At 44.9% G+C, this 10,292-nt stretch overlaps 1 protein-coding gene and 1 pseudogene across 2 annotated transcripts in view; one reads left to right on the top strand and one right to left on the bottom strand.

Moving 5' to 3' along the window:
* Positions 1-4,653: 4,653 nt before the first annotated feature.
* The window catches only part of CCDC77 (coiled-coil domain containing 77), a 54,030-nt gene continuing 48,391 nt past the window's right edge, over positions 4,654-10,292 (top strand). Inside the window, exons 1-2 of the mRNA XM_003796493.3 lie at positions 4,654-4,708; positions 7,622-7,672. The gene's annotated coding sequence lies outside the window, so the exon portion shown is untranslated. The remainder of the gene's footprint in view (positions 4,709-7,621; positions 7,673-10,292) is intronic.
* Positions 8,455-8,940, bottom strand: LOC100942950 (annotated as a pseudogene). The gene has a single exon (XR_001161552.2). The product of XR_001161552.2 is annotated as a 40S ribosomal protein S15 pseudogene (transcript).

Here is a 10,292-nt window from a genome sequence, read left to right on the forward strand (position 1 = left end):
GTCTGGAACAACATGTCTGGGACTTTGTGTCTGGGGCACCTCTAGCCCTTGGTAGTTACATTTAGCAGGGTGAGGTAGTTACATTTAGCAGGTCTGGGACATCTGTCTGGGATATGTCTGGAACAACATGTCTGGGACTCAGCGGTGTTTGGGGCATGTCTGGCCCTTGGTAGTTACATTTAGCTTGTCTGGGACATGTCTGGAACAACATGTCTGGGTTGCAAATGAATGGCTATAATCCCTTTTATTCCCAGGCCTAGGAAATGGGGACCCCCTGTCCACCCTCCAGCCTGCTGGTTCTGCTGCTTGCTGCCACCGCACCAACGTTGCCAAGGCGGAGGCAGCTGGTCCTTGCCTCCAGCTCCACGAGCTGGCTAGGATACCACTTGTCCTATATCAGTACCTCAGCCTCCCAAGTACCTGGGACTATAGTGCCTGCCACAACACCTGGCTAACCTTTCAATTTTTTTAAGTTTCACTGTTTGTTTGTTTGTTTTGAGACAGAATCTCACTCTATGGCCCTGGATAGAGTGCTGGGGTGGAATAGCTTACAGCAACCTCAAACTCCTAGGCTCAAGCAATCCTCTTGGCTAAGCCTCCTGAGTACCTGGGACTACATTCACCTGCCCCAACACCCGCCTCAATGCTCTGCTAGTTTTTTCTATTTTTAGTAGAATGGGAGTTTCATTCTTGCTCAGGCTGGTCTTGAATTCCTCAGCTGAAGCAATCAACCCACTTCTGCCTCCCAGAGTGTTGCCCTTGGTAGAGTGCTGTGACGTCACAGCTCACAACAACCTTCAACTTCTGCGCTTAGGTGATTCTCTTGTACCAGCCTCCTGAGTAGCTGGGACTACAGGTGCCTGCCACAATGCCCGGCTATTTTTTGTTTTTACAGTTTGGCCAGGAATGGGTTTGAACCCGCTACCCTCGGTATCTGGGATCAGTGCCCTGCCCACTGAGCCATAGGTGCCACCCTGAGGGCTTAACTTTTAAGTTGGAGGCCATGAGTTTGTAGTGATATCATTTCCCACTATGAAGTTGATTTTACAGTTGACTTTGCGCCTGTAGCACAGTAGTTATGGCATCAGCCACATACACTGAGGCTGGCGGATTTGAACCCAGCCCAGGCCAGCTAAACAATGACAACTGCAACAAAAATAGCTCGGCATTGTGGCAAGCACCTGTAATCCCAGCTACTTAGGAGGCTGAGGCAAGAGATCGCTTAAGCCCAAGAGTTTGAGGTTGCTGTGAGCTGTGAGGCCACATCACTCTACTGAGGGCAATATAGTGAAACTTGTCTCAAAAATATAAATAAATTAAAAAAAAGAAAAGAAAGTTGATTATATAAATTGGATCTTGCCATATCCAACTAAATCACAGTAGAGAAGCCAAAGGGAAAAAGCACTTGAAGCACATAACACCAGCTCCAAAAGTTAAATTTGGGTTAAGTCTAGGTTACAAACCCAGCTATTGTAACCCTAAAGCCAGTTTTTCCTAGTAACTGTTGAAACAACCTGTCCTGACTCTACCACTGGGAAGGCTGAGGCAGGAGTTTTCTGCCTATCTGGACTTTCTATGTTCCTTACTCCCTAAGCTTAATTATCTCTAGCTTTTGATTTAAAGTGAGAGACATCTGACTCTTTCATTTGAACACTTAGAGGTCATTGTAAGGTTACTAACTGGCCTAATTTCAATACCACTGTGTCTCAGGGAATAAAGAGGCCCAAGGAGAAGGAGAGAAACCATAGGGAAATGGCCAGTGTGTGGAGCAGTCAGAATATCCACAACATTTAGGGCTCGGTGCCTGTAGCTCAGCGACTAGGGCGCCGGCCACATACACCAGGACTGGAAGGTTGGAACGCAGACTGGGCCTGCCAAACAACAATGACAATTATAACCCCAAAATAAGGCTTGGCGCCTGTGGCTCAAGCGGCTAAGGCGTCAGCCACATACACCTGAGCTGGCGGGTTCAAATCCAGCCTGGGCCCGCCAAACAAAAATGACAAATATAAAAAAAAAATAACCAAGCGCTGTGGCAGATGCCTATAATCCCAGCTTCTTGGGAGGTGGAGGCAGGAGTTGGAGGTTGCTGTGAGCTGTGATGCCATAGCACTCTACTCAGGGTGACAGCTTGAGGCTCTGTCTCAAAAAAAAAAAATAATCAGGCATTGTGTCAGGCACCTGTAATCCCAGCTACTTGGGAGGCTGAGGCAAGAGAATTGCTTAACACCAAGAATTTGAGGTTGCTGAGAGCTGTTACGGCATAGCACTCTATCAAGGGCAACAAAGTAAGACTCTGTCTCAAAAACAAACAAACAAACAAACAAAAAACCCAACATTTATGGATTAAATTTGCCATCTTTTTTTTTTAAAGCATTTTATTTTTATTTATTTTTTTGCAGTTTTGGCCAGGGCCAGGCTTGAATCCACCACCCCCAGTATATGAGGCCAGTGCCCTACTCCTTGAGCCATAGGCACCACCCCCTAAATTGCCATCTTATATGAGTGTGGTTTGTGGCACCCCAAACAATCATGATAGTAATATAATGTTGGGTATGAAAGCTCATGTCAGTTATCCTTGGACTTTAGGAGGCCAAGATGTGATCCCTCAAGGCCAGGAATTTAAGATTAGCTTGAGTAACATAGCCAAGCCTCATCCCTATAGAAAATTAAAAAGTGAGCTGGGCATGGTGACTACTTGGGCAGCTGAGGCATGAGGAGCCCTTGAGCCCTGGAGTTTGAAGTTACAGCGAATTAAGATCCTGCCACTATACTCCAGCTTTGGCAACAAGACCCTCTAAAAAAAGTAAACAAAAAAAAATCACTGATCACAGATCACCATAACTGATATATTAATAATAAAAGAGCTGACCAGGCATAGTGGGTCACGCCTGTAATCCATTGCTTGAGCACACCAATTTGAGACCAGCCTGAGCAAGAACTGAGACCCATCTCTACTAAAAATAGCAAAACTGGCTCGGTGCCTATGGCTCAAGCAGCTAAGGCACCAGCCACATACACCTAAGGTGGCGGGTTTGAATCCCCAGCCCGGGCCCGCCAAACAACAATGATGGCTGCAACCAAAAAATGGCCGGGCGTTATGGCGGGCACCTGTAGTCCCAGCTACTTGGGAGGCTGAGGCAGGAGACCCGCTTGAGCCCAGGAGTTGGAGGTTGCTGTGAGCTGTGATGCCATGGCACTGTACCCAGGGGGATAGCTTGAGGCTCCATCTAAAAAAAATAAAAATAGAAAAACTAGCCAGACGTTGCACTGGGCTCCTGTAGTCCCAGCTACTCAGGAGGCTGAGGCAAGAGGACCACTTGAGCCAAAGAGTTAGAGGTTGCTGTGAGCTATCACAATGCCATAGCACTCTATCCAGGGTGACAGAGGGAGAATTGGTCTCAGAAAAAAAAAAATAAGTAAAAAAGAGAGAGAGAGAGACTGTTAGATAATTGCCTCAGAAAGGCCCTTCCTACTCTTAAAGTTACAACTCCCCAAGCACAGGGAGTGGCTTACCTCATCACTCTGTTCCAATTACCCACTGCCCACCCCTAACAACTCTTTCGACCGCAGCAATAACTCCTTATTGGTTATCCCACCATCCCATCACCATTCTCAGACTTCTCTATATAAGGGTACGTTTCTTCCCTTTCTCTCTCTATCTCCCTTCCCCCCCTTGCTCTTCTCTGCTCTCCCTTTCTCCCCTCTTCTCTCTCCTCTTTTTCTCTCCTCCTTAGTGCTGTTCTGCAGCCTCCCTCCCCTACCAATAAAGACCTTTTGTACAAGCCTTGGTCTGTGAGATCTCTGCCGGTCGAAGTGCCACTCTTTCAGAGAGCTAGAAAGAAAGAACTTGAAATATTGCTTATGTCTGCCATAAAACGTCAATTTGCAAAAAGCACAATAAAGCCATGTTTCAATAAAACAAGGTGTGCCTATAGAAAATGGCAAATTTCATGTAGACGTTCTTAGAGCTTACACCAGTGAAGAGTCACAGCTTTTCCACGGTGGTAGCTGCAACTCTGAGACTAAAATGCCTTTTCTTCTACCCCTACCTTTTGCTCTCTGGGAAGAATGAGACAATGTGATTTTGAACTTGCTTTAATGAGTAAAGCTATTTTTTTACACCTGTTAAAAAAGAATGTTAATAAACAGTAGCATTTAAATACTTAAACACCTGACCTTAGAAATTGATCCTCAGGTCCTATTCTGGCTCTAAGCCACCAGGTCATTGAAGGAGAAACATTTTTTTAGAATCTTCACCTTCTTGAGACTAGCTTATAAATTATAACATATAACGTTATGTACCATAACACTCTGCAGTACTCCTGTGAGCCATTCCATGATTAGGATAGTATTTCTGCATCACTCTTCATAAAAACAAAGTTGTTGAGCAAGCTTAAATTGGAAGTGCCCGAAACTAGTCCATTCCCACACCAAACAACCCAACATCCCCAACCTGACTAGCTGAACTGCAGCTCTAGTTCCTCACCTGCGCAGAGAGGCGTGCAAGAGAAAAACTACACTTCCCGGCAACCTGTGCGCGGCGGGGCTCCCCTGTGACTACTCTTCCGATTGGTGCGCAAGCCCCAGAGCCTTGTAAGCTTGCGGGCCATTGGGCGGATTCATGGCCTTTCAGTGGCGCCGAGTCCCTACTTGATTTGACTTTGGCTTTTCGGTTGGGTTCTATGAGTCGGAGTCTTTGCGTGTTGTGAGTACAGAGTTTCTGGTTTGCGGTGTAGTTGTGAGGGACGAGGCCTTGGGAAGAATCTTTGATTAGGGATAAGTAAGTGCAGAAGCAATGCGGAAGAATGGGCGTGAGCCTGGAATCCGGAAGAAGAAAGTTAGAATTGCCGAGGGAAAGACTGCGGGGGGCTGGAGGTTTGGGAGACGGTAGCAGAGGGAGTCAAGAACTGGCAGAAGTGGTAGAAGGGGCGCAGGTTTGGACGTCCACTCTACTCTAAGCTTCAGCTGCCTCATTTGTAAACTAAAGGATAGTTGGGCCGGGCGCGGGGGCTCACGCCTGTAATCCTAGCACTCTGGGAGGCCGAGGCAGGTGGATCGCCTGAGCTCAGGAGTTCAGACCAGCCTGAGCAAGAGTGAGACCGTTTCTACTTAAAAAAAAAGAAAGAAAGAAACTTAGCCGGGCATCATAGCGTGTGCCTTGTAGTCACAGCTACTCGGGAGGCTTAGGCAGGCGGATCCCTCGAGTCCCAGAGTTTGAGGTTGCTGTGAGCTGGGCTGACGTCATGGCACTTTAGCCCCGACAACAAAGTGAAACTATTTCTTCTTCTTTTTCTTTTCTTTTCTTTCTTTCTTTCTTTTTTTTTTTTTTTTTTTGAAGGAGTCTCACTATTTCACCCTCAGTAGATTGCCCTGGCGTCACAGCTCACTGCAACCTCAAACTCTTGGGCCTAAGCGACTCTCTGGACTACAGCCGCCCGCCACAACGCGCGGCTATTTTCTTGTTGCAGTTGTCATTGTTGTTTAGCTGGCCCGCGCCGGGCTCGAACCCGCCAGCCTCAGTGCATGTGGCAGGCGCCAAGCCATGAAACTATTTATTTTTTAAAAAGGCGGTTAAAAAATACTTAACAGAGTTAAATAAAATAATGATGTCAAAGTGCTAAACTAATGCTAATTGGTAGTAGACAAGTTAGAATATACCTAAACAAGGGAATCAGGTGGGTGGAGGTGGATAGAAGCTAGCTGAAACACACTAATTTATAAATAAACAAGGACATTGTTCTTTTAGGAGATGTAATGATGACTGAGACACGGTTTCTATTTAATGAACAACACTGGTTGGAGAAATGATAGCAAAAATGCTAATATGTTAATTATCTTAGAGAATTACAAACTCAGGTCTATTTCAGTGAGATCATTTTGAATAGAGAGACTGGGAAAGAGCTGAAGGAGGTTAGTAGAGTTTTCAGGACAGAGTAGTTTTTTTGGAGACAAAGTTTCACTCTATTTCCTGGGCTAGAGTGCCACGGCTCCCTCTACAGCAGCAGTTCTCAACCTGTTCCAGTCGGAGGGAAGAAAATTAACTGGAAAGGGAGGGAACATTTAGGGCAGGAGTGGGAAATAAGGCAGGAAGGACAGGTTCTGCCCTTATAGAGAGAGCCATGCATTCTAGGCAAAGGAGTTTGGTTTAATCCCTTAAGTCATGAGGAGCCATTGATAAATTATATGATTTTAAGAAGCCTTGAGGCTTGGCGCCTGTGGCTCAAGTGGCTAAGGCACCAGCCACGTACACCCAAGGTGGCAGGTTCAAATCCAGCCCAGGCCCGCCAAACAACAATGATGGCTACAACCAAAAAATAGCCAGGCATTGTGGTGGGTGCCTGTGGTCCCAGCTACTTGGGAGACAGAGGAAGGAGACTCGCTTGAGCCCAGGAGTTGGAGGTTGCTGTGAGCTGTAATGGCACGGCACTCTACCCAGAGGAATAGCTTGAGGCTCTGTCTCAAAAAAAAAAAGAAGCCTTGAAAATACTATGCTAGGTGAAAGAAGCCAGTCAGAAAAGACCATATCCTATATGATTCCATTTATGTGAAAGCCCAGAATAGGGAAATCTATGGAGACTCGAATAGATGAGTGGTTGCTTAGGGCTGGGGGGAGCAGGGATGAGAAGTGGGACATTAGTGAGAGCTAAAGAATATAGGTTTTTTCTTGAAGTGATGAAACTGTTCTAAAATATACTTGGTAAAAGTTGCACATATCTGTGAACATATTAAAAGTCATTGGATTGTACACTTAAAGTGAATGAATTAATGGCATATATGAATTACGTCTTTATAAGACTATTACTCTTAAAAAGTTCCACATAGAGCAGTGCCCGTTGCTCAGTGAATAGGGTACTGGCCACATAGGCTGGTGGGTTCAAACCTAGCCTGGGCCAGCTAAACAACAATGATAGCTACAACAAAAATGACCAGGCATTGTGACAGCCACCTGTAGTCCCACCTACTTGGGAGACTGAGGCAAAAGAATCGCTTAAGCCCAAGAGTTTGAGATTACTGTGAGCTGTGATGCCACAGCACTCTACCAAAGGTGACATACCGTGTTTCCCCAAAAATAAGACACTGTCTTATGTTTATTTTTTCTCAAGAAGACATACTACTAAAAAAAAAAAAAAAAAAAAGAAGACATACTAGGCCTTATTTTCAGGGGATGTCTTATTTTTATTAAGTATAATACAACAATCTACATTTATTCAAATACAGTTAAGTCTTCTTCTTCTGGAACTTGACAGGGGGAGCCAACCTTGGTGGGGCTGGCGCTAGTGATGCATGAACTCCTTTCCCTTAGCCGTTTGCACATGCACAACAGGATGACTATGACCGTGGTTACCACCCACGCACCCATGCATGTGCAAATGGCTCTGAGAAAGGAGCTGTGGCAGATAAAAGGTATTCCAGTCTTCCTTACTGCTCTGCACTGAAATGCATCACTAGGTCTTATTATTGGGGTAGGGCTTATGTTTAACAAATGCATACAAATCCTACTACGACTTATTTTTTGGGTAAGTCTTATTTTTGGGGAAACACGGTAGTGAGACTCTGTCTTAAAAAAGAGTTCCACATAATCCTAGCATACCAATCAAAAACTATTTTTATTTTTTAGGTTATTTTGACAAGAGGCCAACTGGCCCAATTTGGAGTTTTGTGGAAGGAGGTAAGTTTGAAAAAGGAGAATAATCATTTTAAAGGAGAGAATTAGAAGAAGAGAGAGGGCATATTTGTAGGGTTGACTGTAGAAAAAGCAAATGGGATGAGAAAGCAGAACAGATTTTTTTTAGCTAGATTAGATAGAGTGATGAGTAGAAGAAAAGTATGTTTAATGGTCTTTCAAATTCATACCAAGATTTTAAAATATATATTTTCAATGAATATTTATTGTGTACCTACTCTAAGTCAGGTACTGTTTTAGTTATTAGGAATGCAGCAGTGAAGAAGATAGATAAAAGTCTCTGCTTTGAGTGAGTTTGCACATTCCAGTGTGGAAAGACAACAATAAATAAATAAAATATTCCAATTTGTCTCTAGATCTAAGGAAAGAAAACAAAAATTAAAATATGTCAGATGGTGATAAGTGTTGTAGAGAAAAGTAAAGCAGAGAAGGTAGATGGGGGTGCTAGAGTGATCAGGAAAGACTTCACCAAGAAAGTGACTTTTGAGCTCTGAGCAAAGAGAGAGCCAGGCTCATAGGGACCTGGGGAAAGAATATCACTGGTAAAGAAAACTACAGTGGCTCTGAAGTGGTGCAGTGGCTCTGAAGTGGACATTTGCCTGGCATGTTTGAAGAACACCAAAAAGGCCAGTGTTTTTGGAGCAGTGAACAAACTTAAAAATAGCAGATAAGGTTATAGAGGTGACCAGATCATGGAGGACCAGATTAAAAGGAAGACTTTAATTCTCTGAGAAAGGTGGAAAAGTCATGGAGACTTTTTTTTTTTAAAACTGGAGAAGTATCTTTATTGACTGGGCAGCCTACTTGAGAGGGATGAAGCAGGAGGAGTGGGTGGCCCCAGTGCCTGGTCGGCCATGCTTCACAGGCTTGTAGATAATGGAGAACTCCACTAGGTAGTGACCGATCATTTCAGGCTTGATCTCGACCTGGTTGAAGGTCTTGCCATTGTAGACACCCACCATGCTGCCCACCATTTCAGGTAGGATGATCATGTCCTGCAGATGTGTCTTCACCACTTCTGGCTTCTCCATGGGTGGTGTCTCCTTCTTGGCCTTACACAAGCACTTCAGCAGTGAGTGCTGCTTGTGGCACAGGCCTCTGTTTAGCCACCGCTGGCGGGCACTGTAAAGCTGCATCAGCTGCTCTTAGGACATATCCAGCAACTGGTCGAGATCCACGCCACGGTAGGTGAACTTGCAGAAGGTCTGCTTCTTCTTTTGCTCCACTTCTGCCATTTTGTCGCCTTCCCGGAAAAGGCCTCTCCTGCCTGCTGACACTTTTTTTTTTAATGAGACAGGGTCTCACTTTATCGCTCTCAGTAGAGTGCTGTGGTGTCAACACACCAATTCCTGGGCTTAGGCGATTCTCTTGCCTCGGCCTCCTGCATAGCTGGGACTACAGGCTCCTGCCACAACACCCAGCTATTTTTTTGTTGCAGTTTGGTCAGGGATGGATTTGAACCCACCACCTTCGGTGTATGGGGCCAGCACCCTACCCACTGAGCCACAGGCACCGCCCAATCACTGGAGACTTTTAAGCAGAGAAATTTTGTGTTTTTTTATTTATTTATTTTACCTAAACTCCCCCATCCCCACCTTTATTTTTTTGAGACAGAATCTCACTTGGTCACCCTTGGTAGAGTGCTGTGGTGTCACAGCTCACAGCAACCTCAAATACCTAAGTTCGAGTGATCCTCTTGCCTCAGCCTCCCAAGTAGCTGGGATTACAGGCGCCCATCACAACACCTGGCTAGTTTTTTAAAGATGGGGTCTCGCTCTTGCTCAGGCTGGTCTTGAACTCATGAGCTCAGGCAATCCACCCACCTTGGCCTCCCAAGTGCTAGGATTACAGATGAGAGCCACTGCGCCCAGCCTTTTTCCCCTTTCATGTGTATACTCACCACTATACTAATGAGGAAGAATTTTGTGTTTTCACATGTATATTAAAGAATCACTGTGCCATGTTGAGAATAGACTGCAAGGGATGAGGTTGAGAATGGAACAGAGAGACCAAATAAGAAGCTATTATAGTCATCCAGGAAAGAGCTGCCCACCACAGTGAGTTGGTCCAGGGCAGTAATGACATGAATGAGAAGGAGATTCTAGATATTTTGGTGTTACAGCCAATAGAATTTGCTAATGGCTTGAGTGTAGCATGTAAGACAAATGAATAAAATTTCTCCAGCCAATTTTTTTTTTTATAAGTAACTGGCAGGATAGAATTGGTAATTACTGGAATGTAGAATCCTGAAAGAACAGCAGATTTTGGTGCTGGGAGGTATGTATCAGGGGCTCAAATTTGGACTTGTGCAACTTGAGAGACCTGTTAACCATTTAGGTAGGCACATGAATAGGCAGTTAGATTTATGAATCTGGAGTAAAGGGCAGAGTCAGGATTAGAGGTATAAATTTGAAAACCATTAGTGTGTACATGGTATTTAAAAGCATGGACTCGTGAGATGACCAAGGCAGTGAGTAATGACCAGTGAGGAAGGAGAACTCCCTGGAACAGGTGTCCTGGAAGCCAAATGAAGGAAAGTTTCTTTTTTTTGAGACAGAGCCTCAAGCTGTTGCCCTGGGTAGAGTGCTGTGGCATCACAGCTCAC

The sequence above is a fragment of the Otolemur garnettii genome, unplaced genomic scaffold, assembly GCF_000181295.1.
Source record: "Otolemur garnettii isolate 467f Iridium unplaced genomic scaffold, OtoGar3 scaffold00104, whole genome shotgun sequence".
In the NCBI taxonomy this organism is placed as follows: Eukaryota; Metazoa; Chordata; class Mammalia; order Primates; family Galagidae; genus Otolemur; species Otolemur garnettii.